The sequence below is a fragment of the Cheilinus undulatus genome, linkage group 23 (genome assembly GCF_018320785.1).
Source record: "Cheilinus undulatus linkage group 23, ASM1832078v1, whole genome shotgun sequence".
Classification (NCBI taxonomy): domain Eukaryota; kingdom Metazoa; phylum Chordata; class Actinopteri; order Labriformes; family Labridae; genus Cheilinus; species Cheilinus undulatus.
In genome coordinates this window covers 12,455,129-12,480,377 of record NC_054887.1, presented here as the reverse complement: position 1 = coordinate 12,480,377, position 25,249 = coordinate 12,455,129, and positions in this window count along the sequence as shown.

Here is a 25,249-nt window from a genome sequence, read left to right as displayed (position 1 = left end):
TTGTCAAGTGAACTGCAGAGAGTTAAAGACATTATTTAAAACAACAAAAACAGGATGCTTTCTGGGAACAGCTGAAAGTTCAAAGAACACCATTGCAGATGTACAAAACACGCACAAACTCGGATCAGCGCTGCTGATCTTTTTTGTGTCTGAAGTTGTGAAAAGCTCACTTAGAAATGGTGACAGACACGGATTTAAAGCCTCCATCTAAAGTCTGGAGGGGCGGAGTCAGACAACACTCTCATATGGTCTGTCTTGGTCAGTCTAGTTTGTCACAGTAAAACCTGATCTGTCTTGTGTTCCCACAGCTGATGTCTGTCCAGCCTTGCTCGCTGTAATAAGAAATCCGTCTGGATCACGTGGCACAGCTCAGTAATAAGATCCTGTTTTCTGGCTCAAAAACAGCTTTTCATGTGGTACCAGTTTAACTTTTTAAATCTGGATTCAAAACCAAAAATGAAAGAAAGGAAACTAGAATATACCAGAAATCTTTTGCCTGTCCTTTGTTGGAAACTTTTGTAAAAGTGGGTGGAACTGGCAAGAAGTCTACGTTTCCCTTACCCCTAGCCATTTCCACCCAAATTTCCAAAAATGACCAACTGTTTGACAGAAATGGAGAGGCAACGCCCCCAACATCACCAGCTTCATGAATATTCCATCCTTGCCTTTGAAGGTGATGTCATCCTTCAATGCCCATTAAAATTTCTGTCCATGTGTTTGGAGATGATATCATCCTTAAATATGTATTAAAAATTACAACCTTGCCTTTTAAAATTGTTTCATCCTTTAGTGTTTATAAAACATACTATGAGTCAGAATTTCTATGAGACATTCCATCCTTGACTTTGAAGATGGCATCTTCTAATGTTTATAAATCATTATCCTTGCCTTCCAAGATGAAGTCCTCCTAGTATGTCTGTAAAACATTTCATCCTTGCCTTTCAAGATGTCATCCTTTAATGTCTATAGAACATTCCATCCTTCCTTTGGAAGATAATGTCATTCTTTTATGTCTCTAATACATGATGTCATCTTGTAAACCTTGTAAAACAATCCATCCTTGCCTCTGAAGATGGTGTCATCCTCTAATGTCTATAACATTTCATGCCTTGCCCATGAAGATGGTGTCTTCCAATGTTTATAAAACATTCCGTCCTTGTCTTCCAAGATGAAGTCCTCCTTGTATGTCTGTGAAACAACTCATCCTTGCCTTAAATGATGTGATCTTTTAATGTCTCTAAAACATTCAATCCTTACCTTTGAGGTTGATGTCATCCTTTATAGCTTATGAAACAATCCATCCTTGCCTTTCAAGATGTGACCCTTTAATGTCTATAGAAAATTGCATCCTTGCTTTTGAAGGTGGTGTCCTCCTTTTATGTCTCCAACACATTCCATCCTTGCCTTTGAAGATGGTATCCTTAAAAGCTAACAAAACATTCCACCCTTGCATCTGAAGATGTCATCCTTTAATCTCTATAAAATGTTCCATCCTTGACTTTCACATGCAGTCCACTGTTGGTCCCCAGTTGTCATTCCAATCTATTCAGTACCCCTCAAGAGGTATTGTCCTAATAGTATATCAGTGTTTCCATTAAAAGCATGTTTATAGATCGCCTCTTAGACTCCTCTAGACTCTTGTCTCCTTTCATCTGTCCTCATGTTTATTAGCAGGTCTCAAGGACTAAGGCATTCTGTACCCATAGGGATGTGAAGACATCCCATACTTTGAAGATGGTATTGGATTTTTTTGTGCATGAAGACCCAGCACAGTGCTAAATACTTGAAACCCTTCAAATAATCAAATTATCAATAGCTATTTATATCATGGAGAAGATGCTGTTCTTCAAAGGTTATATATTCCTGCTTGCAAAGATGAAACATGCTAGAATGACTAATACAGGTATATGTAAACTAAAAAGACAAGTTGCACCAGAGTTAATTTTATTGATTTAAATCCATCCATCTTCTGTCTGTGAGCTCTCCTCCTCATACCATCTCCTAGTCTGTCTGTCTTTATTAAGATGGACACAAGAGACACAGTCCTCCGAGTCTTCTTATTGCTTTTTGATTAAAATGCTGTTATAGTCTTTATGCATGCTGCGGGGGGCTGCAGAGTAAACTGTCAGAGGAGAAGCGGGGGGGTGGGGGGTGGGGGGGTCATCAGAGACTGTATATAACCCAAGAGACAAGACAAGCAGTCCTCCAGTCAGAAAAAGAACCTGTCAAACAGAGCGATGCAGAGAGAATCAAGGAGGATCTGACATTTCACTGAATCACTGCTGACATTAATATTCATCCCAGTGACGAGGATGTCAGTGGTTTAGATTGATCTAAAATAAAACATATTCTATACTGCTGAAACATAAGGAAAATCAATACAACAAAAATAGTACAATGTTTTTAATCTCACACTGAGCTGCATTCAAAATGACTGATGAGCCCTGTTTAATTTGTACTTTAATAGCCCTGTAGTAGAAGCTTCCAAAATGACCCTTGCACAACATTGCTCCACATGTGAAAATGTCCCTACTGTTGTCATTCCTCTGAGGTTCTCCTGCATGTGTGATAATGTGTGATAAGAGCAGATCATGATGTGAAGCATATTTATTGTTAAAATGATTTTAGACTCCCAGCTCACAGCATGATCAGCACAAACAGCCTCAGCTGTGTCTCTCTGCAGACATGTTTGTTCTCAGCCGGTCTTCTGCCCGAGGAACATTTCTGCTGTGCTGGATTCACGCTGACAGAAAATACAACTCATATGTTTTTAATAATAACATTTCTCCTTTGTTTACTCTGTCGTTGGCTTAAACTGATCTGTTTCAGCCTCTGTGAGCTGTAAAGTGACATTTAATGATGGAAAGACCCAGCAGTGTAATGTGTTTTCACCGGGTCATGGTGCATATGTTTGCACTTGCTTCTTTACACGAACATACACCGACACACACAACACTTGTAGACAACAATAACAACAGATAATTTTCCATCAGCACCGTGAAACCATGACAAGGCCACCCATAAGGGGCCCAGCCAAATAGAGAGCCCATAGAGGTCAGCAAAATCATGATCCAAGTTAAGCTGTGATAACCATATTTTATATTCAACCTGAATATTAACCATTCTTATCAAGGAAACAAAAGAATTAATATTATTTGTTTATGCTGTAGTTGAATTTTCAAAATGTAAACCTCTTTTCTTAAAACAGAATATTCATTTTTGGTATTGTTAACAACGTGGATGGGCACATTAAACTGACCCCAGAAGGAATTTTAGACTTCAAAGCTAACCCATGATGTGCACAAACATCAGGATACCATGAAATTGAAATAACTTCCAGGATAAAATAACAAAATAATAATAAAATGGTGAAAAGCAGAAACTGACAAAAATGGGTTCAAAGTGGCAAAATTGGCAGATGGAGTGGTAAAAAAGAGGTTAAAGGTAGCAAAAGGTGGGTTAAAAGTGACTGAATTTGGCTTAAAATGGCAAAAAAAAAAAAAAAAATTGGCTACTCCTGGCAAAAAGAGGCAGCAAAAATGATGTAAAGCATTTGAAAAGTGGCAAAAATAAGTTATAACGAGCAAAAATGGGTTAAAATGATCAAAAACAACAGAATTAAGTGTTGAAAAGTGTTTAAAGCATGAAAAAATTTGGTTAAAAGTGTCAAAAAAGGGTGAAAATATGGCATGAAAAATCATTAACCCCTTAACTCCTAAAAAACACAAATAATGGCCAGAAAAATTATAATTTTTTGGAACTGAAATGTTCACGTAACTTTCTACTGAAATTTTAAAAATCCAAATTTGCATAAAATTCAACAGTTATATTTTTAGTATCTCATTTTATTCATTAGGTGTTTTTGGTAACTGATAATCCACTTGAGGGCATTTTTATCATTTATCAGATTTTATTCTTATGTTTTTTGGGTTTTTTTTTTTTTGAGTAATTTATTGAGCATATTGATTGGATAGGGGTATCATAAAAGTATGTATCAAATATGCGACAACAGGCGTGGAGGGGTTAAAGAGTGGCAAAAATAGGTTACAACTTGCAAACTTAATTAAAAGTGTCAAAAATGGCAGAAATAAGTGTTTTAAATTGGTTAAAAGTGGCAAAATTTTGGTTAAAAGATTCAAAAAGGGCGGAAATTGGTGATGATAAGCTACTATAGAATGGCAAAAAATATTTTATAACTTGCAAAAATGGGTTAAAAGTGTGAAAATTGCAGAAATATGTGTTCAAAAGTGGTTAATGTGGCAACACTTGGTTTTAAGTGCCAAAAGCGTGGAAATCTGTGTTGAAAAGGCATTAAACAGTTGCAATAGGTTATAACTTGCAAAATGGGTTAAAAATGGTACATGTGGAGGAAATAAGTGTTTAAAAGCGATTAAAATGTGGCAACATTTGAATAAAAGTGTCAGAAATTGATGGAAATAGTTGTTGAAAAGCTTTTATAGAATGGCAAAAATAGGTTATAACATGCAAAAATGGGTAAAGTGTCAAAAATGGCAGAAATATGTGTTGAAAAGTGGTAAAAATTGATTAAAAGTTGCAAAAATGGCAGACAGAAGAGTTTAAAAGTTGTAAAAAGTGGCAAAAGTTGGTAAACATGGCAAAATAGGTTAAAGAAGGATACAGTCGCAAGATTCGTATAAGAAAGGAAAAGTTGCAAAAATGGGTGAAAAGCGGTTAAAATTTTCAAAAAAAAAAAGTTAAAAGTGGCAACATTTGGCTAAAAGTGGCGAAATTGGGCAGCAAAATGATGAAACTGTTTAAAAAGTAGCAAAAAAAAAAAGGGGGTTAAATGTGTAAACAAATGTGCCAGAAACAGTGATGAAAAGGGGTTAAAAAGTGGCACAAATAAATAAATTGAACATCAGAACCCAAAAATACTTGAACACACTTTTCAGCTCTAACGTGAAGTAATTGTGAAGTAAGATGCTATCATCACTGTTACTGCTCCAACACACATGCGTTGATACTATCAATAAATCACAACTGATGAGGGCCCGTTCTGCAGGTTTTTCAGTGGCCAGACCTGAACTGTGATCCAAAGCAGGCTCTGATCAGCAACACAGACAGCAGCTGGCAACAACAGTCAGTAAACGTCTGTAAAGTGTGAAGAACACTTGTAGGAGATTTGGGAGAGGAATGTTGTACCATTCTTGTCTGATCTAGCTGCTCAACAGTCCTGAGTCTTCTTGCCTGGATTTTTCTTTTTCTGATTCTCCAAATGTTTTATATCAGTGAAAACACCTGGATTCTTATTGTGAAGCCATGCTGTTGTGATGAATGCAGTACGTGGTTTACCGTTGTCTTGCTGAACTAGTCAGGGACTTACCTGAAAGAGGTGTTGTCTGGACAGGGATGGCGTCTGTGTTTTCCAAAAAGAATTTCAAATTTTGATTCATTTGACCACAACAGTTTTCCTTTTTGCCTCAATCCAGTCAAGGTGAAAATTCTGAAATTGGACTGAGCAAAAATGTTTTGATCCAGCTAGACAAAAAGGAGGAGAAAAAGGTAGAGTGAATAAATGATGGAAGGAAAATCTAATGCCCATTTAATGCTAGTTATTTTAAGCCTTCTCCCTGCATGTTAATGAGTCAGTAAATCTTGTTAATGTTATGATTTTGTTTATGCCAGCTTCAGTTTCACACCATAAACATTAAATAGTCTTTTCTCATTGAACATCCAAACACTGCAGAGCTCTCTGCCTTCATTACAAACCCGTCACGTAGAAGCAGAGATAAGATAAACTGAGATTCAATACAGTTTGAAAGTTAATCCCACCGAGTGGATCTCATCCCTGACCTTGAATAAGGTTCTTTTTTTCTCTGCAGAAAAGCGGTTTACACACTCCTGAAAATCAACATCTGAGGCTCACAATGCCACAGCGAGCAGAATTACCATCACTGATTCATGTGGCCGTGCTGCAGCGGGGATCAATAATCGACATGACATGTCAGATTATGATTATAAACCCCCTTCGTCCCTGCCGGGGGCCGCGTGAATCCCTCACACAGATCTTCGCCGGTGATGTGACAGCGTGGAGCTCGGTTAGTCCCGCTCGGCTGCTTGCTCACAGAGAGGGATGTCATTTCTCCAGCACAGCAGCTGGCACGCGCTCTCACACCGCTCGCCAACGACACGACGCGGGACGCACCGCTCTGCTCCGACACCTTGCACACAAAAACCTGCAGCATGAATGCAAGAACACAAGCAGCCGATTGGAGAGCAGCATCAGGAGCTGAGGAGATGAAACCACAGCTTCATATCCCTGGACGTGTGTCGGTTTCTGTGTTTTAGTGTTGATGTTTTTGCATGTGTGTGTATCTGAATATTTCCCCTCAGACTGCAGGGTGATGATTTATGTGAAGCTGATGTTGATGTTAAGCACAAAGCCCCTTGTTGCCAGTTCCTCCCTGTAGCACCACATTATGTAATAACACCACATTATGTAATAACCCTAACCATAGGACTTAGTGTGGGCTCCAAGGTATGCCCTACCCAACTACCTTGCCCTAACTCTAACCACTTAGTGGCTAACAAAATGTGGCGTTATTACATAATAAATTGAAAATGTATTACATTATTACATAATGTGGCATTATTACATAATGTGGCACTACACTCCCTCTTCTTAAAACATTGCCAACTCATTTGTGCAGTTTATGAGTGAACTGAAGAACTAAAACTCACTTTTAACCCATTCCCCATGCTTTTTCAAACATTGTCAATTTTATTGTGGAAGGAAAACAACCCTGACTCATGGTCAGTTCTATCAACTATTTTAAATGTTGCAAACATATTTGTGCAATTTACAGTAAACTGTGTAAGCAGTTTCACCAACTTTTTAAACTGTTGCCTGGTTATTTGTGCAATTTAAAACAACAGGAGTAAAAAGTCACTCATCACCAATCTCACCAACTTCTTCAAGTGTTGCAAACTTATTTGTGCAACTGACTGGGAGCAAACCCCAACTCATAGCCAGTTCCACCCACTTTGTAATCATTATTTATCATTATCTTATTTACACACTGTACTGTTGGTACTGGAAAGGACTGAACCTCAACTCATGGCAAGTTGCACTGAACTTATTTAAATGTTGCCAACTTCTTTGTGCAATTTAGTTGTTGCAAGAGGTAGAGGTAGGAACCTTGAATTGTTGCTAGTTTAACCTGCATATTCAAACATTGTCAACCTAACTGTACAATGTGGTGGGGTTAATTAAAGATGAGAAAACCCAGACTCATGGCTCGTAACAATCAATTTTTTTTTAAACATTGCCAACTTTTTTTTTAATGCAATTTAACCATTATGAAAGTTTATCTTGCTGCTTGTGAGTCCCATCCATTTTTTTTAGACATTGCAAGCTCTTTGTGTGATTTACAGGGTGGAACAAGTCCCCCCCAATTTTTTACCTTTTGCCAACTTATTTGCACAACTTAGGGTGCTTTCACATTAGGCCCAGCTGTTTTGAACCGCAGGTGGCGGTATGCACATAGCTGGTTTACAAGCCCGCAAAGGAGGAGAAAGAAGAAGAAGCTACCATGGTAACTACTTGGGTCATGACCCGAACAAAGATTATTTTTGTTTTGACCCGGCAAAAAGTCCATCATGCAGCCACGGATGATTAAAATCACTTTTGAGATGCCAGCAACTTAGTTCTTCGTATCTGCACATCTACTACAGCTCAGAGGATTAAATGGGCTCGCGCTGCGCTGATACAGTGGTTTATGAGGTGACAGGAGACTTTTATTGCCTTTGCACCTCCTCTCACTGACTCCAATTTGTGTTCATCTGTAAGGTGAGTCACAACAAACCGTTTATTGACTGGATTCTGATGATTTCCTCCCTTTATTGAGGAAAAACAACAAACTGCCGTGCTGTGGAAAGATGTTTAGTTTTTACAATGATGTCACATAACTGATACGATGCTCTGTCCCGTATCCGAGCGCGGTTGCATTCACATCTCATCTGAACTGTGCCAGAGTCCACTTGAATCACGCCCGAGACCACCTCCCCAAGTGGGCCCGGGCCCGGTTCCCGGGCGTGATTCGTTTGCATTCACACTACCAAAACAAATTGGACTTTGGGCTCAAGTGCACAGGGATCCGGGACCGGGCCCCTAGTGTGAAAGCCACCTTATTGTATGGAACTGTAAAGGAGTAAACACCTATTTGTTGCCAGTTCATTCAGCTTTTTCAAACATTGCTAACTTGTTTGTCTAAGTTAGAGGGTAAAACTGCAGATAAGGGAATCCTTGCTCATTCCACAACTTTTTGAAATGTTGCCAATGTTTTTGTGCAACTTAGCGGGTGGAACTGGAGAGTAGCTAAGCTCTTCTCATTGCTAGCTCTTACTGCTTTTTCAGACATTACCAACTTAATTGTGCAATGTGATGGGGTGAGCGGAAGAGGAGAAAACCCCAACTCATGGCAAGAGGAAGTTTGTGAAATGTTGCCAGCTTTTTTTTTTTTTTTTTTAATAAATGAACCATTAAAATGGGTTTTCCTTTTGTGTTTCACTGACTTTTTCAGATGATACAAACTTGTTTGTGCAACTTACAGGGTGGAACCTTAGAAGAACTAATAACCACATCACCAGTTCCACCCACTTTACAAGTGTTGCTGAAATATTTGTTGTCAGTTCAGCTTTTTCTCATCAGCAACTTGTTCATCCAATTTAGTGGGTGGGACTGAAGAGGGGAAAACTCTCAATCCTTGACTGTCTCACACACTTTTTAAAATGTTGTCAGTGTATTTGTCCAACTTAGAGGGTGGAATTGGCAAAAAGAAAAGCCCTACTCATTGCCAGAAACGTACACTTTTTCTAACTTGTTTTGGTGGGTGGACCTAATCAGGAGTGAATCCCTTCTTATTGCCAGCTCTACCTGCTTTTGTAAATGTTCCCAGCTTATTCAGGCAATTTAACTGGCATAATTTCAAAACAATACCAACTAATTTCTACAATGTAGTCGGTTGAACTGGAGGGTATTGAACCCCAGCTTGTTGCTCCTCCTGCTTTTTCAAACGTTGCCAACTTATTTGCGCTGTTTTGTGGCAGGAACTAGAAGGTAACAAACCTTTACTCCTTAGGTAGTTAGTAGTTAGATAGTTTCCAACTTGTTTGAGCAATGTAGTTGGTGGATTAGGAGAAGACCAAATCCTCAGTCCTTAAGAGAACATTGTTAGCATATTTGCATAATTTAGACAAATGCAGAAGTTTGCCCGCAACTTTTGATGAAAAAAATAATGATTATGACACTTGGTATGTAGTGCTTCTATCATTGTTGCCATGGTATTGGTTATTTCTACAAAAATCACAACATACGCAATGCCGCAAACAACATTATTTGAGCATTTTTAATTGAGACTCTATGGGCTCTGACTCACAGAAGGAGACAGCCTCCAGTGGACACTAGGAGACACTAGGAACTGCAGCTATAATGTTTAACTCAAGACTGGAATGAAATTGCAAAAATCAATTATTATCTGGTTCAGAAGCAAAAGAATACTTAACCTCGAGTCAAATCGAGGGTGAAGGTTGGGTGAAGAGGGTGACAGGAAACAAATTGTCTCAGAGCTGACACAGTGTGTGTGTTGGGGAAGGAAGTGTAGGGGAGGAGGAAGGTCGCATCAGCTCATTACTCTGATGGCTCTCACATTAGTTCAATGCCACATCAAGCTGAAAATCAGGCGCTGCAGAGTTCGCCTTGGACTCTCTGATCATCTGCATTCGTCAACACCACACCAACAAGCCACACATATGGGGTCTATGGATTTAACCCTTGAGTTCTGAAGTAGTTGTGGAAGTCTACCAGTGCCTTCATGATATCTTTGATTTTTTGTGTTTTCATCCTTTTGACTATCGGAAGTTTCTTGTCACAGAAATCGGTCCAAACTGGACTTAAGGGTTCAAAAGTCATCAAATCACAGGAAGTAAAAACAGTACTGAAATGTGCAATAAGTCAGCTTTACCTATATAGACCATTTAAAACAACCAGGATTGACTAAGGGGACTAAGGCAAAACACTTAAAAAGAATACATCCTAGATCAAAGTGCTCACTTTGCATGTGACCTCTTGCACAATGTACTTGGTGGAACATGAAAGCAGTACAGTATACTCCAACTAATCATCAGTGGCACTAAACTTATTAAAATGTTGCCTTCTTTGACACTGGTGAGAAGCAACCCCCCACTTGCTGCTTGTTCACCCTGCTTTTTCAAACATTGCCAATCGAATTATGAAATGTGGTTGGATAAAGTGATCAAACTTTTTCAAATGTTTCCAACTTAATCGTGCAACTTAACCACTATGAAGGGTTTCTCTCACTACTTGTGTGTTCCAACCGTTTTTTCTTTTATAAATTATTATTTGAGCAATTAACAGCGTAGAACTGTAGAAGAGTAAACCCCTGTATACCAACAGTCCCGCCCACTTTTTGCAGTGTTGCCAACTTATTGTGTGGATTTGCATTGGAGCAAACCCCAACTCATTGCCAGTTCCACCTGCTTTTTCAAACATCGCCAACTTGTTTTTCCAGTAGAGTGGATGGAACTGAAAAGGAGGGAAGCTTCCATCCTTGCCTTTTAATACAGATTTGAAATTGTATCAAAGGTTTTTGCCCAACTTAGTTGGTGGAAGTGGCAAAGAGCAAAGCCCTCCTTGTTGCCAGACACTTTTTAAATCTTTAAACATCGCTAACTTGTTTGTCCAGTTTAGTGAGTGGATCTAATAGGGAAAGATTCCCCTCTCGTTGCCAATTCTACCTACTCTTATAAATGTTTCCAACTTTTTCGTGCAGTTCATTCATTTTCAGCTCCCCCCATTTCTTCAAATGTTGTCAACGTATTTTTGCAATGTAAACATTATACAGGCTTTTCTTCATCTGCATCTTTGTATGCTCACCTATTAATTTTTGCATTATATAACTTATTGCCAATTCCACCCACTGTTAAAACATTGCCAACTTATTTGCACAAAGAAATCTGCAGGACAGAAAGGCAAAAAACCCCAGCTCATGGCCAGTAGCATGAATTTTTTTAAATGTTGCCATCTTTTCGTGCAATTTACCGGGGGAACTGATGAGAAGCGAACCCCCACTTGTTCCCTGTTCACTCTGCTTTTTCATGCATTGCCAACCTAATTGTGCAATGTAATGGGATGAAATGATAAGGACTAAACCCAAACTCATGGTCATTGGCATCAAACCTTTTCAAATGTTACCAACATCAGGACCAATGTCAAACCCTTTTTCAAACATTGCCAACTTGTTTGTCCAATTTAAAGGATAGAACTGCCTGTTTAACACAGATTGAAATTGTTGCCAAGGTTTTTTGCCCAACCCAGTGGGTGGGACTGGCAAAGAGCAAAGCTCTTCCACTTTTTCAAACATTGCCAACTTGTTTGTCCAATTTAGTGTAAGGACCTGAAGAAGAGGGAATCCCCTCTTAGTTCTACCAGCTTCTTCTTGCAGTTTAACCAGTGTACATGGTTTCCCTCACCCATTTTTTCAAATCTTGCCAAATTATTTTTGCAATTTTACCATTATGCAGGGGTTCCCTCTTTCTTTGCTTTCCTAACCTTACTAATTGATCTGTATTCAGTGGAACTGGAGTGAATTCCTACTTCTTGACAGTTCGTCCTGCTTTTTCAAACAATGCCAACATGTTTGTGCAATTTTCTGGGAGGATCTGGAAAGGAGCAACATTTTCAAATGTGCCCAACTTGTTTAAGCAATTTTAGAAGGTGGAACAGGTTGATGTAAATACATTTGAAGACATATGAACAGCGTGATAAAGGAAATAGAAGGTCATTGTATTGCAACATAACAGGATAGCCACTCACTACCCCCCCTACTAAATAATAGTGTTCATTACACAACTTTAAAGAGGATTTATGAGATTGCTGTTTTGCAGATTGCCTCTATGAATAATTTTAGTGACAAACATGACTGATGTTTGCATCCATCTGTTCAAGGACTCGTCTAAAGACAGCGACGTGTTTACTGACCGCCTCCCAAACAGCTGGCAGCGCTCACATCTCAGTGTGCCAGCTCTCTGCTGCACTGGCACACGGTTAATTGTTCTTTGTGCAATGAAAAATCACACGCTGGGGAGACAATGCAGCTCTCTGATGAAGGATATTTGTTTATGAGTGTAGTTTCAAACAGAGTTCTCACCTTTATGTAAAAAGAGCCAGGCTGCTGACAAAGGTCAATGAGCTCAGGATGAAAGGAAATATGTTGGTACAACCATAAAGTATGAGAGGTCGCCTGTTTAACATCCATCTGTTCAGTCACTGCTGGATCATTGTCATACAGAGACAGCAAAATATATGAATGAGGTAGAGATTGAGATATTTCTGTGGTTAATGCTGTCTAAACTGTATATTAAACATTTTAAAAGTTGCAAGATCTTCTTGTATGCATGGGAGGTTTGAACATCCATCAGATCAGAGGATATATAATTACATTGTTGGATCCATCCATGAATGAACTGCCCACAAACTGCCTCTCCTAATGATGGAGGTGGGACTGCAGAGATCATTCATAACGAACGGATAATACAGTCTGGAAACATACAGCAGGGAGCACTATATAAAGAGTTTTATCATCCAGGTTAAGACATTAAGACTGAGATTTGTAATATGTATGTTTTCAAGTTGTCTAAAATTAACATAATTCTGTTTTTCTTTGTCTTTAAGAATCCAAATCTAGCATGCAAAATTGACAGCCCAGGCTTGTAGAAGCAAATTTACAATAAAATGTACCCATGCTGCATGGGTTTATTTTTATGAAGAGACAGGTGACATTTACAATTAATTCTATAGTCGTTTCAGACTGGATGTCCCTGCTATCACAGGCCTCAATTAATCCCCCTACAAAGGATTTGATTCATTGTTGAACTGAGCCAGAAAAATTCACATTCCGTATAGGAAATGCCAAACTGGGCTTTTGTTTTGAAAAGCATAAGCAGGAAGTGTAGCCGTGTTTTTTTATATCTTGCCGGTGGCATATTCTACTGCTGTGGACTTGCGTATCTGCTATTATAGCTCTCTGTCATTTTCTTGGCCTTATAAGCCTGTGGTAAATAGGCGAGCCCTCCATTCTCTAGATTCTTGGAGCATTACCTGCTGCAAGAATTGCATGCAGCTGCCATAGAAACCCGTGCCATGAAGCTCCTGCCGCACTGTTTTTTTTTTTTGTTGTTTTTTTTTTTTTTTGCTTTCGTTGATGCCAGTGTAAGTTCATAACTTTACTGAAGGTTGGGTGAGTTGGTTTGTGATTTTACTTGGTCTTCCACTTCACAGATGAGTTGCTGTTGCTCCTACACGCTTCCACCTCTAATAGCGGTAATGCTCAGTTTGTACAATGCCTGATTTCATTGTGCCAACAGTGAAGTTTGGTGGAGGAGGGACAGTGGTATTGGGCTGTTTGCAGGGTTTGGGCTAGGCCCCTTATCTCCAGTGAAGCGCAATCTTAATACCAAGAAATTTTAGACAATGCTTTGCTTCCAACTTTGTGGCAACAGATTGGGGAAGGCCCTTTCTATTTCAACATGACTGTGCCCCAGTGCAGAAAGCAAGACCTTTAGTGGTTTGATGAATTTGGTGTGGAAGCTTGACTGGCCCGCACAGAGGTCTGACCTCAATCCTATCAAGCACCTTTGGGGTGGGCTGGAATGGAGATTGCAAGCCAGGTCTTCTTGTTCAACATCAGTGCCCGACCTTATAAATGCTCTACAGAATGAATGTGCGATAAGTCCCACAGAAACTCTTTATTTGAATATGGTCAGGCAGCCAAATACTTTCATCCATATGATGTATCTTAAAAACCTTAATTTATTACCAGCCCTGCCTGTAATGACTATATCTTGAGGCCTCATGGAGCACAAGGCCCCAGGCACAGAGGGGGGATCACCTTGACCCCTTTTGTGCCTCTGCAACATTCATAATGAATGTAAAACTTTGCATAAACCATGACTTTAAACAGATCTGTGAACTGGGCTACTAAAGTAATGCATGCCAGCAATTTTCACAAGTGTATTTGTTGGACTTAAATTGGATGCAGCCAACTTTTAAGATGAAAGTAGGTATAAAACGAGCGTCTTACACATCAGATACACAACAAACAAGTGTAAGGTAATCTGAACTTTAAAGGTTCTTCCTGTTTCAGACATGGTAACTTCCAGTCATCACATACTAGATTTAAATTTGAGATTGCATAAAGATATATAAATAAACTCTATATAAATAGAAATTTGTGTTTGGTACATTATTTCTTTGTTGTAACAACACTTCTTGGCAATAATTCTTACACCGTTGGAAAGTCTGTTTATTACCCTTATTGGCAGAGAAGATTTGACAAATTTTTCATGGTCGCATACCACATACTCAGCTCTGCTGCTCATCCCACAAATGCATGTTCCTTACAAATGTGGCACCATTTAAAAGGGAAATAAACAGGCTTTCCAACAGTATAACATTTATTGCCAAGAAGCATTGTTACAACAAAGAAATAATCTACCAAACACTAATTTCCTTACTTCTTGTGCTAAGTTTATAAAATGAAATGTTGAAAATAGCCTTTGTGTTGTGATTGTTTCCGCTCAGTGTGATTTGTATTGTGTTGTTTGTGAATCAGGGAGCATTCAGTCTTAATGGTGTCTTGAACACAGCCAGCAGACGGATTCTCTCACGCCCCAGCGCATTGTGGTCCATCATTTATAGACCTGTGGGTGCGTCTCTGCCATCACAGCCTTCAGTCTTGAAGAAAAGAAAGAAAAATTGACTATGATTCAATGACTTATTGATCGTGCATCCTTGCTCTGAATGAATGTGTGTCTTCTTCTCTCTGGCAAAAATGCACAGAAGGCTTTTCTTCTGAAAGTCAGAGAAATATTTCTGATGTTGGATAAAATGTCTGAAATGATTGACATAAAGATTAGATCAGCTAACAGGTCTGACTGCTGGAGAAAGACTGTGTTTATGAAAGGTAAAGTAAAAATGAACCAACATGTCAGCTCTCTGCTTGAACACTACACCTTGTACGGGCTCATCGGTTCCAACAAGGAACCATGCAACCAAGGATTTATTTCAGGGACCAGACCTTCCAGTATTTGCATTATTTTCCAAAGTATCAGCCAAATTATGTTGACTGATGTCCAAGGCACTGTATGTTCAGATCCTTGCTGAGAGGAATTCCACCTTCTTCTTGAAGTTCCTGCAAAGATGGTGGACGTTGTCACAGAGATTTTCCTTTTCCATGGAGATGTAGATGGACAATGGATTGGCAAATAACCTTGAAATCCTACATCTGCTGGTTCCATCATGGCTATAATGTGTTGTTTGACCCTGCCATTAGACAAATCTCTCTGCAGGAAAAAGCAACATAAATAACAGATGCTCATCTCATTGTTATTCACCGTCTCCATGGATGCTGAAAGGATATGCTCTGATTACCTTCTGATTTAGCACCCTGTTCAACAAGCTCTTTAGTGATAAATCAGCCTCATCTCTTTCAAATGAAACGTGTCTGTGTGGAGGAAGTTCATAAATACTGAAGACGTTGTTTATCACCTCAACGCAAGAGCATTAACCCGAGGTTGGTGTCCAAAGGTTCTGATAAAAGATCACGCTTTCTCCTTAAAATGCTAGTTCTGAGTTCCAGACTTTTATTTTGAAGGAAGCAGATGGTGTTATGGAGCTGCAGAAGAAGTAGCAGCAGCAGATGCATTTCCTGTTTGAGTTAATTCATCATCTGCTCTCCCCTGACCCAGATCTACATTCACCTTGTTCACCGAGGCGGCTGCACACAGACGGAGGTTTATTTGATATATTTTCACACTTTTACAGGAAACAGCCTCTCTCTAATTTGTACTAATCCATTCAATCAGCCTCCATCTGCTCTCACACACTCAAACAGACGCCACGTTTCCTCTGTGTGGCCTCTGAGCTCACCTGGCTAACAGGAGCAGGTATGAAATGAACGAGGGGGAAAGTAATGCCAGTGTCTGACATACTGTTCATCAGCTGGAATGACAAATACGAATGAAGAGTATATCTCTGGAATGTCTTTCTATGAATTTCCTTAAATTTTAGGGACAATCAAGATGGTTTAAAGGGTGATCCTCCTCCTATAGATCCTTTGCTCTGGACAATCCTAGTTGACAGCATTAACACTGTTAAGGTAGCTGGTTCAATCCAAAAGATCTCAATCTTTTCTCCATTCCTTTTTAAGCGTTTGAGTAAAGTTCAGTCTGGTTACGGTCAAGTTTTAGGAAAAAAAAGTACTGTCATGGCTGCCTTAAAAGTAGTCTGTGATTTTTCTGAGTCCTTGGAAAATCAGGAACACTGTGCTGCTCTTTATAGTGTCTTGTTGAACGACTCTGAGGACCATGTAATTTTGGAAGACTGACTGGAATGTATTGGTCTGTAAGAACAATCACTTTGTTGGTTTGACAATTACTTATCAAACAGATCACTCTTGGCCACGGTCATCTAAACTGCTCAAGCTCCACCAGGTTGCATGGGGATAGGCTTGAACAGCCCTTCTCAAGTCCACTCATAAATTCACTGTTAGATTGAGGTCTGGCTTTGACTCGGTCACTCCACAGCATTCACCTTTAAACCATTTCTGTGTAGCTTTCGCCATTTGCTTTGGGTCATTGTTTTGCTGGATAATACATCTACTCCAAAGCCATAGTGTTCTTGCAGACTGAACAAGCTCATCCTCCTTTATTTTGATGCATTCCTTTTACCCTCTACCTTTACTAGCCCTCCAAGGCCGGCTGCTGAGAAGCATCCCCACAGCATGATGCTGCCACCACCATGCTTCACAGTGGGGATGGTGTCAGTACACTTGCGTTAAACCCATAAAGGACAAGCAGCACTTAGCTTCACATTAGGTCTGTTAGCTCTAAGTTAGCACATTAGCACAATGATGATTGATGATGATGATAGTACTTTATTTACGTGTCATGCACAAAAAGTGCCCAACCCCTCATGGGTTTATAAGACACCCATAAAATACAATTGCAGTATTTTACAAAATAAAATAAAATAAATCATAACAATTACGAAGTTGCATGATCATTTCTTAGCTCAGTAGTAAACAATAAACTCTGTCTTTTCTCCCAAGCTTTGCAGATAAAATCTGCTATGGCAAAAGTACCTTTTATGAAACAGAACTCAAGTTTTTCATAATCATCAAGCCAGGAAAAAGTCTGCATTAATCAAGGACATTTTCCTGAAAAGTAAATCCCTTAAGTCATCATAAATTGGACAGTAAAACAGAAAATGAATCTCGCTCTCAGTTTCACCATAACTTAGCAGCTTACAACACGCAAATTACATCTTCCACTGAAAAAAACAACAAATTGTCCCAACAAATAACTAACAAGTGCTCCAGTAACTGGACACCATGTTAAAACTCCACATTACAAATCGAAATTTAGCCTTACTGTCGATTGTACAATAGTAGTCCTCATAAACTGATGATCTCAACTGTAACCTCCACTAAAACAGTAAAATCCAACCATTCTAGTAGTAAAGTTGTCCAGAAGAAAGACAAAAACTTCCACCGTGGATAGTTCAGTACAGCGGTCACTGGTCGATGGCTTTTCTCACATTCCAGTTGCTGATTAGCCAGGACGCTCCAAGATAGAACTACCAGCTACAAGGAAGTGAGATGGTGCCCCCAGAGATAAGCTTTGTTTGACGTCGTCAACACTGATCCCATTAATATTTACTGCTTAAATTATCCATGTGCTGTGTTACGTGGATAAACAACCCCAGCACAGAACAGAAGATGGGTCATAATAAAATTACTTTGAGTTTGTATATATTATTCTTGCAACATATCCTCTAAGTAACACAATATATAAGATGTAATCACTTTTTACTTATTTGGTAATCTGCCGGACATCCACCTTTGAAAACCAGCCAAAGACCGGTAAATGGAAACTAACGGTAACTCTAGCATTAGGTCATGTGCAGCATACACCGTTTGCAACTGCAGTCCTGATATTGATATCATGATGCTGTGACACAGCATTTTTATACTGGTATATACTGGTATTGGTATGTAGGATGCAGCCAACTTTTAGATGAAATTCTAGAAGTGTCTTACAGACTCTTACAGACTGGTGCATGGACCTTGGGTTGAGATTGATTTTAATGGACATGTGATTGGTTTAGTGAATGCAGAAAGTGAAGAGTCCTGTCAGAACCTTCTTTAAGGCCTTCATATTTGTTTATTTAAACCTGTAAATGAGTTTTTCTGAATCAAGTGGAGTCTGAGTCGCTGAAAACAAACTGGCATGCAGAAAACTTGCAGTCATTAGTATTCTGCAGGTCCTGTTGGTTTGTGGATGTCCGGAAAATAATGAATGTGCCGTGGGGGGAAATATCCATATTCTGTCCACGGCTGACTGTATATACATAAATTAACTCTTAACATTTCTACACAGGACTTTTAAATCCGACTGCTGCTGAGTATCACCACAGCGGAGAGGACCGAGCAAGGAAAACCAATCTGGCTGTTTATGGAAGTGAAAACAGGAAGTATCAGAGGACGTCTTTAACATTGATCCGAGGGAAACTGAGCTAATTGGGTCATTACGCTGCGATTAAGGGGATTACACAACAGCAGAGGCCGCTCTGACATTTGCACTAAACTTGCATCGGCATGCAAAACAGAGCACTAATTCACCCTAATGTAATGCATAATATTCAATGCAGCTGGAAAAATATACATCTGGGAGCATAAATATGAATCGAGAAATGGATACGAGCTGCAGACGAACTCCTGCAGGCGCTCAGCGTCAGCGCTGCCGCCTCATAAACATGGCATTTGCCTCACTGGTCATTTATTCAGAGCAGAGCTGTATGCTAAATTCACTCACTGATTTGTATTTTATTTGGCTGCTTATATGCAAAATACTCCGAGAGGTAAATTTCCTTCTGGCTGTATGATAATGAGAGAATTATCAGAGTGGAATTACTCACTCGAGGTAATTTGACCACCGTATCAAAGAGATGGTTTCTCAGGGACGGGACGGCAGTTTGCCATTTAGGATAAAATCAGAGAATCTGTCTGCATAATTACAGATGAGTAATGTAGTTTCTGCTGCAGCAGCTTCAGACCGACACAAACAGCAGAGACGGTGACCCTGCTTTACAAAGAACGCTTTTAAACTGAAAGTTTGGATTGGGTAGAGGGAATCAACTGTGGGACTGTGATACACTATAATGCCAAAAGTATTCACTCACCCACCCAAATAATTGAAATCAGGTGTTCCAATCACTTCAATGGCCACAGGTGTATAAAATCAAGCACCTAGGCATGCAGACTGTTTCTACAAACATTTATGAAAGAAAGGGTCGCTCTCAGGAGCTCAGTGAATTCCAGCGTGGTACTGTGATAGGATGCCACCTGTGCAACAAGTCCAGTTGGAAAATTTTCTCATTCCTAAATATTCCACAGTCAACTGTCAGTGGTATTATAACAAAGTGGAAGCGATTGGGACTGTAGTAGTCCATGTAAAATGACGGAGCTGGGACAGCTTCATGAAATGGGTTTCCATGGCCAAGCAGCTGCATCCAAGCCATACATTACCAAGTCCAATGCAAAGCGTCGGATGCAGTGGTTTAAAACACGCCCCCACTGGACTCTAGAGCAGTGGAGACGCATTCTCTGTAGTGACGAATCACGCCTCTCGCTCTGGCAATCTGATGAACAAGTCTGGGTTTGGCGGTTGCCAGAAGAACGGTACTTGTCTGACTTGTCTGAAGGACACTATTTACAACTCTTTCCTTCATTATGTGGAATTCACCTGTGAAATCAGAGTGATAGTTTACTCCATACTGTGTATGGAGGGACGTTTTAATTGAACAGTCCACAACAATAGAGACTGGCAGAGCTGAGCAGTACTGGTCATATTGTGTTATTGTTTTGATTGAGCATTTAAGATCCATAAGTTCCCTTTTGCCTTTATAACTGAAAGAAGGCTGTATTTAAACAGAAAATCAGTTCCCCTTAATTTAAGACAGTAGAAAAATGCAAAATTACACAAAAGCAACAGCAGCACTTAGCTTCACATTAGCGTTAGCTCTGAGTTGGCCTGTTAGCATATTAGTTGCTACCATAACTTAGCAGCTTACAATGGCCTAATACCATCCGCCACTGAAAACATCAACAAATCATCCCAACAGATAACTAAAAAGTCCTCCATTAACCAGACAACACCTTAAAACTCCGTTTTACAAATGAGAATCAAGTCTTACTGTCAATTGTCCAATATTAGTCTTCATAAACTGATGATCTCAATTGTAACCTCTGCTAAAACAAGAATCCAAACAAGCGCCAGTGCCTGTGGAAAATGTGCTGTCCTCATCTTGTTTGGCTCTTCCTGTAGCCAAAGTTATGTTCACTGTAGCTGCTGCTGCAAATGTTTTTTGTCATATTTTTTTGTCAATGCCTTCATTAACAGATGAAGGCAGTGGATACAGCCAGAAACAGAGACAAGACAGCTGGGGAGCGATGCGGACCTGAACCCAAGCCACCTGCTTACATGGAGTGCGCCTCAAACCACTAGACCATCTGCGCCCCTGCTACTGCAGATTTTAACCAGAAAACATCCCCGTCTTTATGAAACAAAGATGGTGCTTTCGCCATTGGCCCTAATGATCTATACATTTCCCTTATACACTTCCAAGTCCACTGGAACTCTCTGCTCAGCCCTGATCCAGACAAGTGCATGACATCAGTCAGAGAAAAATCTTGAGTGCTGCAGACACGGAGTATGTGGAATTTGCAGGTAAGGCTCTAGAAAACCAAATATGAAAGTCACAACAATGCCAAACACAAGCAAAAGGGGGCAAAAAAAAATGTACATGACATGATGGTGCATCAGTCTGATATTTACCGTCCATGTCATTATTTAAAGGCAAAGGTTTACTTGACACAGCAGTAGTATCTCAGTGAGCTGTCCAAAGTACGTTAACGCTCTGTTTTTAGAAGAGGGAGGAAGAGCCTCTGTGTGAACACTCATTTTCATTCCTCTTTCCAAACTGCATCTCTTAATTGATTGCATTACACAGACAATTTCACTTTCTGTGTGAGGCAATTTAACGGCTGATGAATATGGCACAGGCGGGGTGTTAATTCCATGAATGCTTGTAAGAAGATTGCTGGTGGGATGCAAACCAAACAAACACATGGAGATAAGTTAAACGGCATAGGATCCAGTGATTCATCATTATACAGGCTGACCTTCATTATACAGCCATAATGAAGCTGTGCTTTAAGATCAACACTTTCTGAGCGATACATCAGGAAGAGGAAAGTCTGCAGAGTTTGAGCGTCATGCTCTGAATACTGACACATTTACAGCCATAAAGAGCGTGTAATGAAATATCCAGCTGAGACCAGGAGCAGATGAAGAGAAGAACACGGTGAGAGTCTGAGAATTCATTTCTATTTCACTTCATTTCACACATACATGGAGGAGAGCGAGCAGAAATTAGAGCCGCTGCGACACGTCCACGGGAGAATGTGCCTTTAAAGCGTTACCCACAGCCAGGTGTCTGATACGGATTCAACCCTGCAATGTCACCTTGTCACTGCTGGCTGTAAAACACGCTGGAGCTCCGTCCAGGAAAAATATCTCTCCAGGAACAACCCCTTTTTATCCGCCAGCCCAGGCAGGAGCTCTGTTATTGTCCTCTGGTTCTGGATCAGGTCTGAAATGACACCACCATGAATTTTCTCCTGCAGAGCGTGGAGACTGGCGATAGAAGTTCACATTTTTACAGTCTTAAGATGGTATTACACACTTGAATATGGCCTTACTTCCTCCTCTATCCTTACTTTAAAGTGCTCTAAGTGCTGTTGGGTCTCTAAAACAGCGTTTACAGTGTTGATGTGCAGACAGGTAAATAATGTTTAAGGCTCGAAAGTATCTGTGTCATGTCATTGTAGCCTACTTATGCATAAGTCATGAGTTTCTTTAAACTAAGACAGGAGTTTAAAAAATCAGCATATTTCATCCAAGACCCTTCCCTAAAGTCGACTGTTCTTTGTTGGCAAACTCTCGCTCCTCGCCAGTTGGACCCAACTTTCCAAAAGTTGTCAACTACAGCCTCCTTTCAGGCATAAATGGAGGGAAAAAGCACCCAACACCCCCAGGATCCAGAACATCTCTTTGAAGATGATTTCATTCTTAAAAAGTCTATAAAACATTCCATCCTCTCCCTTTGAAGACGATGTCATCATTTAAAGCTAATGAAACATTCCATCCTTGCCTCCCAGAATGACATCCTTTTAACCCTCTACAGCACAGCGTTGCCCTCAGGCAACAGAAAGTTGTTTTAAGCCGATGCCCAGTACTTAAATGATGCCAACCAGTCAAAGTGTTTTAAAAACTTTTTCAAATTTTAGTCCAATAAGATGTTGGAGCCACTGTCAAGCAAGATTTGGAGGCAGGACATCCCTTTCTGACACATGGTCACAGGAGCACAGGGTGTGAGAAGACGGCAAGAATAATTGCCTTTGTAACTATGTTTAAAATGACATAAACTCTAGATAAAAAATAAGTGTGTGTATCAAGTTGTAGAGAGGGTTTTTTTATCAGGTTTAATAAAGTGTCTTTTATTTTGCACATTCAAAAATTCATTTTTTGTGCAAGGGGACTTTGTTAACAGTGTATTTGAATGTAAATCCTATATTATTTCATGTATTTGTGCACTAAACTGGCTGTAAATGCAATAGCATTGTTTTCCCTATTGATTGCTACTTCTTTAAACACATTTTGGTGGAAAAATGGACATAAGATTGTTCCATGGGATGGTTAGGGTTAAGACAATACAGCACAGTGGCCAACAATGTGTGTCAACAAGGGAATATGCAGTTTCTGAGAACCTCTGTTTCACAGCACAGAAGCTCAGCGTTAGTTCATGCAGGACACAGTAGTCATATGCCCATCCATGATCAGCTGATGGCCAGCTGATCCAAATCATTGCCCCCCAGCTCCCACAGCCAATCACAGCTCTTTATCTCATCACAGCAATGTATCGAAAATTATGTACTTTTCACAAATCCCAGCTCACTTTAAAGCTGATGCACCATGCTGCTCCTCCTCCACCCCAGCTTCCTCCTTTATACCATAAAGCTTGCTGCACCCTCATATTCAGATTCATGCTACAATGGATCAATTGCTTTAGAACTAATTTTATTGTATTCAGTATGCATTGTTATAAATGTATCCATCCATATGGGGGTTTCTAGCCATGCGCTCCCTGGAAAGTGAAAGCATGCTGCTGACTAACACTGGGAGCATCTTTACAGCAAAGACTTCTCAGCCAAGGAAAACGACATATCTAGTTTGCAACAGAATGGTTAAATGTATGATGAGAGTGTTCTAGACTGACTGTCAGCAATTTCTCGCAACATGAGAATCAATATGACATGACACTGAACAATACAAACCTAAGCCTGTACCAATTCATATATGTAAATATGTTTCAAATTTTTCACAATTCTTTTTGTTATGTTTTGTTAACATTTTTGGAAGCTTTTCTGAGGTTTTTATGGCTCTCTAACAGTTATCTTATGATCTATGAAGTAATAATTTATAACAGTTTTCTTTGTTGTTTGGTGCCATTGTTGCACAAAGGCAACGAAAAAATATCTCTGAGTGGGGGGTCTGGAATATGAAAAAAACTGTTTTGACCAAAAAAATGGCCCAAAGTGAATCAGTAACTGATGCTGAATAATTTTCAGCCTGTACCATCAACATGTGTGCAGTAGAGGGTTAAGTCTATAAAACATTCCTCCTCTGTCTGTGAAAATGATGTCATCCTTTGAAGCTTGTAAAACAGTCCATCCTCTGCCTTTGAAGATAATGTCATCATTTTGAGCTTGTAAAACATTCCATCCTCTGCCTTTGAAGATGACGTCATCCCTTAAAGCTGAACAAAAATTCCATTCTTCCCCTTGAAGATGATGCCATCCTTTTAAGCTTATAATACATTTCATCCTCTGATCCACAGATGATGACATACTCTTAAGTCTATGAAACACTCCACTCTTGCCTTTGAAGATGATGCCATCCTTTAAAGCTTGTTTAAAACATTCCATTCTTTCCCTTGAAGATGATGTCCTCCATTTAAGTTTATAATACATTTCATCCTCTGAATTACAGATGATGGCATCCTCTTAAGCCTATAAAACACTCCTGATGATGATGCCATTCTTTAAAGCTTGATTTACACATTCCATCCTTTCCTCTGAAGAGGAAATCATCCTTTAAAGTCTATAAAACATTCCGTCTGTGGTGGATGTGGATTTTTGGACCCAGAAGGCAGACCAGACTAGACGAAGTTCTAAGGGTTTTATTGAACAATGATGAAAATAGTGCGGGGGGGGATCCAAGTGTCCAGGCAAGTGAGAGGATCCAGTGATAGAGAGTGCGCTGGGTTTGGGCTGGTGTGAGGCAGAGAGTGAGGCACTGGAAAAAAGGAAGACACAAAAAGGTTAGTCTCATGATGGCATGATTCAAAAATATTATTCAAAATACTCAATATTGCTCGTGAGAACACTTAGAGAACGAGGAGCTGAATACCAATGGTGAGAGGCTTGGGACACTGGCACTGAGGTGAGGCTGAGCAGCAGATTTGAAGAAACGCTGACTGCAGAGTCGCGTCAGGTGCGGCCAATCAATCTCAGCGCCCGCTTGGGAGAAGGGATGTCATCCTTTAAAATATTCAGTTTTCCTCCTTTGAAGATGATTTCTTCCTTCAAAGACGTTGGTGTCTGTGAGTGAGCTGATTCATCCACACAGTGAAGGATGCACCACCACTGAAATGGCGTGATCTTTGCAGCATGTAACAGTAATTTTAGTTTTTCTTATTTTAGAGAAGGTTAACAACCAGGCTGGCAAGAAAAATATGGTAAAACCATTGACTGCCTGTACTGAAATGTGGAGATAATGCCAGATTTCTTGTTGTTTTGTGAGTAAAAGCAAAACAGCAGAAAGCCAACTTAAACCAGTCTAAAGTAGTGCGACATGAGTTAGTAATAATGTGTAAATGTGATTATACTGGACAACTGCAGTAGACCTGCTTTTATGGTGGCACTTGTAAACGTTTCAAGTACCAGTGAATAGAAAAATAAAGCCAGCCTTTCATGTGATTATATAATTGCACAGCCTGACACTGCAATTGTGATTAGATTAATTGTGC